Source organism: Engraulis encrasicolus, chromosome 14 (genome assembly GCF_034702125.1).
Source record: "Engraulis encrasicolus isolate BLACKSEA-1 chromosome 14, IST_EnEncr_1.0, whole genome shotgun sequence".
Classification (NCBI taxonomy): domain Eukaryota; kingdom Metazoa; phylum Chordata; class Actinopteri; order Clupeiformes; family Engraulidae; genus Engraulis; species Engraulis encrasicolus.
In genome coordinates, this window is record NC_085870.1 from 45937105 (window position 1) to 45944604 (window position 7500).

A 7500-nucleotide genomic window follows, 5' to 3' on the forward strand; every position below is an offset into this window, starting at 1 on the left:
GCGTGTGTGTGAACATGTTGTTGTGTGCATGTGTGTGTGTGTGGCGTGTGTGTGTCTGTGTGCATGCACATTGCGTGTGTGTGCATGTTGCACATTTGTTGTGTGTGTGTGTGTGTGTGTGTGTCAGTGCTTGACACTAACTTTTTCGCTTACCAGCCATTTTGGCTAGTGGTTTTCCTGACTCACTAGCCATTGGGCCTTTTCACTAGCCATAATTTTCTTAACCATCATAGCAGCTTTAATTAATTATATAATAGGCTGTAGGCCCTATAATGTAGGCTAATATAATATAATATAGGCCTAATATAATATAATATAATATAATATAATATAATATAATATAATATAATATAATATAATATAATATAATATAATATAATATAGGGCAATTAGAATTGTTAGGCCTATTAACTGGTCCATGCATGCATGCTATGCAAAGAACAGATTTACTGATCTGAGGAATGGCATAGCCTATAGTAGGGCCTATATTTAGGCTACCATGCAGAAACACCAAGCACAGTGTTGTGGAAGGGCACAAATGTAGGCCTAAGCTACACGAGAGCAAAATATTTTTGTCTTTAATCTGGAGGGACTTCTTCATATCATATAGGCCTATCTGTGGAGGTCGCCGTCCAAATTCATGCGCAAAGTAGATAGCCTAAAGTCATTGCCAAGTTGGCCGGTCCTCGGACATGGAAGTGGAATAACACCTCTTCTGGAATATTTGCTTATAAAAGTATCCACTAGAAAGCACACACAGATGCGGTAACTACAGAAGGGGCTACGACTTCCTTTCATTCCGTTTAATAGTGAGTTGTTTAAAATACAAACGGGCGAGACGGGCACCTGCGAAGGGACATGCAATGGGATGCTTTTGTGCCGTCTGGAAGGCTACTACTGCGCGTTTTTTAAGAACGGTTTGACAGTCGGGAACAACAGCACAAGAAACATGGAGGAATATTAAGGTATGAACAGTGGCGGTTCTAGGATTTTTTTGAAACAGGGGCCACAGTGGGGCCCAATGTAACCTTCAGGGGCCAACTCAGTGTCATCACCATCTGAGATCCAGTGATGACGCGGCTTAGATAAACATCAATTGGCGACAAGGCAATACACATTATCCAGCAAGTGGCAAGAAAACATCATAGTCTTAATGAATTAAATTACCCATCATAGCCTCATTGTTAATAGGCTACCAGCCTTGCAGATGTTGTTGAGTGTATTGCATACTCATTCTCATATGTGAGAATGCTGTTCATTGACTTCAGTTCAGCATTCAATACCATAATACCACAACAACTCATCAGAAAACTGGACAAACTAGGTTTCAGCACCTCCCTCTGCAACTGGCTGCTGGACTTCCTGATGCAAAGACCACAAGCAGTACGGGTAGGGAACAACACCTCGAGCACCCTGACCCTGAGCACGGGGGCTCCGCAAGGTTGTGTTCTCAGCCCCCTGCTGTTCACGCTGCTGACACACGACTGCACAACGACCCACAGCACTAACCATCTAGTGAAGTTTGCGGATGATACAACACTGGTGGGCCTCATCACCAAGGGCGATGAGACTCACTACAGAGAAGAAGTAGACCTGCTGGCCAGATGGTGCAAAGACAACAACCTCCTGCTGAATGTCAACAAGACCAAGGAGATTGTTGTCAACTTCCAAAGGGTCCAAAAACAACTGCCACCACTGACCATCGACGGCGATGCTGTGGAGGGAGTGAGCAGCACCAAGTTCCTTGGAGTGCACATCAGCGACGACCTCTCTTGGACCACCAACACTACATCACTGGCGAAGAAGGCCCATCAGCGTCTCTACTTCCTGCGCAAACTAAAGAAGGCAAGTGCTACACCCTCCATCATGACAACATTCTACAGAGGAACCATAGAGAGCGAGCGTCGTGTCCAACTGCATCACAGTGTGGGGAGGAAGCTGCACGGAGAAAAACAGGAAGACACTCCAGCGTGTTGTGAACACAGCGAAGAAGATCATTGGAGTACCACTCCCCTCCCTGCAGGACATTTACACCACACGCCTCACCCGGAAAGCACTGATGATCATCAAAGACACAAGCCACCCTGCACACAAACTGTTCAGCCTCCTGCCCTCTGGAAAGAGGTACAGGCGCCTCCGTTCCCGTACCCGTACCACCCGCTGGCGAGCAGCCCAATGCACCAANCGATCAAGATGCTGAACACTCAACCCACTCTCCCTCCACTGTCAGTCTCTAGCCAGCAAGGCCACTGACAAACAACCCCCCCCCCCCACTGTCAGCCTCCAGCCAGCAAGGCCACTGACAACCCCCCCCCCCCATCCCCCACCACCATATCTGCGACTGAACATTCCACCTGCACTACTATACTTGTGACTGAACTTTCAACTTTCAACCTGCACTAACTCAAAACATGCACACACACACACACACACACACACACACACACACACACACACACACACACACACACACACACACACACACACACACACCCACACAAGCACACTGCACTTTCTGCACTAAACCCAAACATACACACACTGACACACACACACACACACACACACACACACACACACACACACACACACACACACACACACACACACACACACACACACACACACAGACACACGAACACACACACAAGACGCACACCGCACCTTCTACCTGCACTAAACACATACACACACATACACACACACACACACACACACACACACACACACACACACTGCTGCTGGTGTACTTGACAGACCTTTTTTATATTTATTTTCTTCAAAATGCTACTATTACCATGTCAGAACGCTATAAAGGACTTTTTTAGGAAAAGCACAAAAGCACAACAAATACCTCTTAATGTATGTCCTCTACACAAGTCATTCCTGTTGTCCAGTCTTGCACTTTAAATGTCTGTATGAGCACTGTCTATGTCCATACTGTCTTAAGTCCATGTATAAGTACTGTCTATGTCTATACTGTCTATGTCCTTACCTTAATTAGTCTATGTCTGTATGGGAAAGCAAGAAATGTAATTTCAAATTCTTTGTATGACCAGTGCATGTAAAGAAATTGACAATAAAACCTACTTGACTTGACTTGACTTGATATTCTAATACATCATACCTACATATTGCTCATTTTTCAAACGTACTTTTCTACAGTATGCTGACAGGAAAGACCATCGACTTCTACGCTACTATCCAAATACACAAATGAATAATTCAGCAGGCCTATTCCTTTTCAAACTTAAAAAAAACATTATGAATCAGTATAATTTGCAATACTTATTTTTTTATTCAATCTATGTGCATGAATGACACATCAAACATAATCAACAACATATAGATAGGAGCAGATAGCAGTGTTATTATGGATGACACAGGACTAAGTAGTAGTAAAATGCTTTGAAAAGCATGGGCTGGAGTATCATAACAACCTAGTCGGTCATGGCTATGGCAGAAATGCTGTTATGACTGGAAAGCACTCTTGCGTTTGCACACAAATTCAGGATGTGGCAAAATGTGCATATTATATACATTGTAAGGTTCACCGCTTATGTCTTGTGATTGTGGATAGTGTGAAATCACTGACTAAGGCAGCTTGTTTTTTAACTTTTGCATAAGTTGCACAATTTCTTGTCAGGATCTTACGTGCATACAGAATGGCAGGATGCTCTGGACGTCAAAATGTCTGCGGAGAAGCAAATAGAAGAAATAAGTGAACATATCAAACATTATGCAAAGAAAACTTTTTTTTCCCTTTAAATTAAAAAATTGAACTGAACACACCAGTGTGTGGTTACAACAGCAAGAGAAGAGAATGACCATTACCATTATGCCATCACTTATAAACATTTTAAATTGCTAAATTAATCTATGTATGCATGTCTGTCTGCAGATGTGTGCAAAATATTGGATCTGTGAAATGTATATTATATGTGGCAAGACCATAATCTTATTTTGGAAATCTAGATCAATACAGTACTTCTACTCTAATATTGTTAAGCAATGAATAGTTGTCAACTGACAAACTTCAACAGGATACTGGCTGGGCATAGCCTACATACCATCAGGTCCAGGTGGCGCACAGCACAGCTGTTCTTCACTGGCTCCTCTGCTGCACTGGGACAGGTCTACAGAGCAAATGGAAAAAAACAAAACAATCACAGTTAGTGCAATTCACCTTGTCTGTAATATGTTGGTCACATGTAAGAGAAATACAACTTATAAATAACCTATAGTTCCAATTTAGTTTATTTTATTTAATAAAAATGCAAATAAGTAGGCTACATTACACCCATACAACACAGTATCATTACTTATGTGGCTGCTATTACAGCTTAAGCACTTAACTATTTTGTACTGTACTTATTAGGCTACCAAGTGGACTTGCTGTACAACTTATAGTAGGCCTAGGCATTTGGGTGCTAAAACAAGTCTAGACCACTGAGCACTGCTCCTCGACACAATCTCAATGAATAATGCCATTTCCAGAGCAACACATGTAATTAGTTGTGTCATCTCGATTTGTTGAACAAATAGGTCAAAGTTATTGCCATCCAACAAACAAAATAACAACTTGTGATTGTGATGACGCTAGCCTAACAAGTGCAGTGGATTACTTTGCAGACCAGCGAATTTAAACATTCTAACTTCTTTCTCATAAAGGACTAAACACAGGTAGCCTAAGTATAGGAAAGTGTGTTCAAATAGTGGCTATGTTTACACGTGAAATACAAGGTAGGCTATAACTTAACACAAACGAAGCTATACAAAAGGCTGAATGACCCAAGGCTAAAAGGCATTGCTAACGATGGTTGATTAGCATAATTCACACCTTTAATTATTTGCGATCTCTCTAGGAGTTAAATGGAGCGTTTTTATCATCACTTTCCATCTTCCACATTTGCAAACTTCTTTCAACAACAGGTCGGTTGGAAACAGACAATGATTAGAAAGTATAGTGCAGTATCTAAACCTAAACCTTACAACAAACAAGAAGATTTGACTCACCAAATAACAAAGTCAGCTTGTTAAACTTCCATCTCGTTGCTGGCTGGCATTCAGTTTACAGAATTGTTGCTCCTCTTTGATTCGCGTGGAAGGGGAGTGGTAGCCGTTCATCACAAAGATTTTTTAAGGAGGCACGTAGAACTAGATTTTTAAGGAGGCACTAGATTTTTTTCAAGGGAGACTATTCAGTTGTATTGACGCAATCGGCGCACTGCCACCAACAGTTTGGAGGTGGAACTGCAGTGACCATTTAAAAATAGAGCTCGAAAGTGACGTCACTTCCCCCGATTTCATGGGACCTCAACGGCGTTTTTAGCCGAAAATCGTAGCATGTAATCCAATGGCGGTATTAAAATGGCATTTCGATCCCCTTCGAGTTGTGCCACGAGCTCCATATATGTTGTTTCTGATATTTTTGCTTAATTTTTCGTACGAACCCCCACATTTTTTAGAAAGCTGTGTTTCTTCACATTTTTCATGCCGACGGCCTCAGAACAAAACATTGATACTTCTGCATGAATAATCTTTATCTATCATCTTAAACAGCATATTTGAAGCCCAGCGCATATCATGACTGAGATCGGAAGATATTTACTCGCTACCACGTTGTTAGATGGTCAGCTTAGGTCCCGTGAAACGCGGAACTAAGGGGCGGGACTTTCGAGCTCTATTCCCCACTTCTGGTTTTCTTGCCAGGTGATTGTCAGAACAGGGGCCGCTCAGGGGCCAATCAAATTGGAGGAGGGGCCTCGGCCCCTGTGGCCCCGCCCCTAGATCCGCCCCTGGGTATGAAGACACAGGCAAATCAGAAAATAATTTAAACCAAACATTATTAATGCCGCATGTGTCCTTGTCTTATCACTGCGCTAATCAGTCTTGAGACTTTCACAAGAGTAAGACAGACTGACATGTTTTCCTCTCGCATTGGTCATTTTAATGACCACTACTACTAAGTGTCAACAGGTCAGTTGAGATGAACTTCGCTACTTTATTTTCACGTGAAGGTTTTCAGTGACATTTCTAAGCGCACGCTGATGTCCCGGTAGCTCGCTGTCACTCCTCTTCGCAAGACTATAGCTCTAGGCCTATCAGATTCCTGGCTTGCGTGAGACACAGGTGACACGTGACACAGGTGTTTCATGGGTATTGTAGGCTCGCGAAATCGCATTGTATTGCTTTTGTGGCAAAGACGGTCCGAAGAAAAAAACTACAAAATGCGGTGCCTCATCATTCAGAATAGTAACGGACCCGCCAGAATGGCTAGTGAACCCTCGGTATCTACTAGCCAAGGCCGACTTTCACCCGCATTTGGCTACCTGGCGTGTGTTAGTGTTAAGCCCTGGTGTGTGTGCATGTTGCACGTGTGTTGTGTGCGTGTGTATGTTGCGTGTGTGTGTGTGTGTTCGGTCTGTAACGATATTGTATCGAACTGAGAAATCGTGACACATCGAGTCACGATACTGTAATCGCGATACAAGGAGGCAGTATCGTAATATACTGTACCCTTTCAAAGTTTTGTTACCCATCAGTCCAGAAAACAACCACAAGATATGAAGTGATCGTGCTTCCAAGCTTTCAATCATCATCATTATTACAATTAAGCCTTTTATAAGTATTAGTAGCCTCTTGTAACATATTCTACCTATAAACTGTCATTGTTTTTATTCCTAATTTTGTTTTATAATGTTAGCGAATGTGAAATCGTGGGGTGTATCGAACCGTAGTTCATAAATCGTGATATGAACCGAATCGTGAGTTGGTTGTATCGTTACAGCCCTGTGTGTGTGTGTGTGTGTGTGTGTGTGTGTGTGTGTGTGTGTGTGTGTGTGTGTGTGTGTGTGTGTGTGTGTGTGTGTGTGTGTGTATGTGTGTATGTGTGTATGTGTGATGTGTGATGTGTGTTTGTAGAGGGGGATGGTGGATCTCTACACTAGTGTGTGTGTGTGACTGGGAGTAGTAATAGAGGTGTTACTGTGGCACCTCCACTTAAGCTCCACAGCACAGCTGACTAAGCTTAAAACCATCAAAGCTTGCTGCTTGCTCGCTTGTCCAACAATTGCATTTCCCCCCAGAATGTACAGTCAACATTATTGGATTTTTTTTTCTCGAAAAATCCACTGCTGCCTCGGACAAGATCACATAAGCCGTGGGAAGTGTGTGTGCGTGTGTGCGTGTGTGCGTGTGCGTGTGCGTGTGCGTGTGCGTGTGAGTGTGCGCGTGCGCTTATATGAGTGTCTGTCTGTGTCTGTCTATGATTAAATGTGTCCATGGCTTGCCCTCACCACCTGGCCCAAAATCAGTCCGATAAGTTGAGAATGCATATAGTAGGCTACATTAATAAGGTTTACAACCACTGTATGATAGACTTTATAGACAATTTTGCTGTTTTATGATGTGCAAATGTGTTTTTGAAGTCTGTTCGTAATACACAACTCCAGTCCTACCATTTTCTGGACCCTGATGAAAACTCTTCTCTGACCCCGT

General features: G+C 42.8%; 1 protein-coding gene and 1 long non-coding RNA gene across 2 annotated transcripts in view; one reads left to right on the top strand and one right to left on the bottom strand.

Annotated features, from left to right (window-relative positions):
- Positions 1-7500, top strand: part of celsr2 (cadherin, EGF LAG seven-pass G-type receptor 2) — a 137342-nt gene that overhangs the window by 30604 nt on the left and 99238 nt on the right. The gene's annotated exons all lie outside the window — the stretch shown is intronic.
- On the bottom strand, positions 3333-5169 carry LOC134463363 (uncharacterized). Its single transcript, XR_010037733.1, has 3 exons — positions 5017-5169; positions 4071-4136; positions 3333-3694 (listed from the first exon to the last, which is right to left on the bottom strand). It is a non-coding gene; the product is annotated as an uncharacterized LOC134463363 (long non-coding RNA).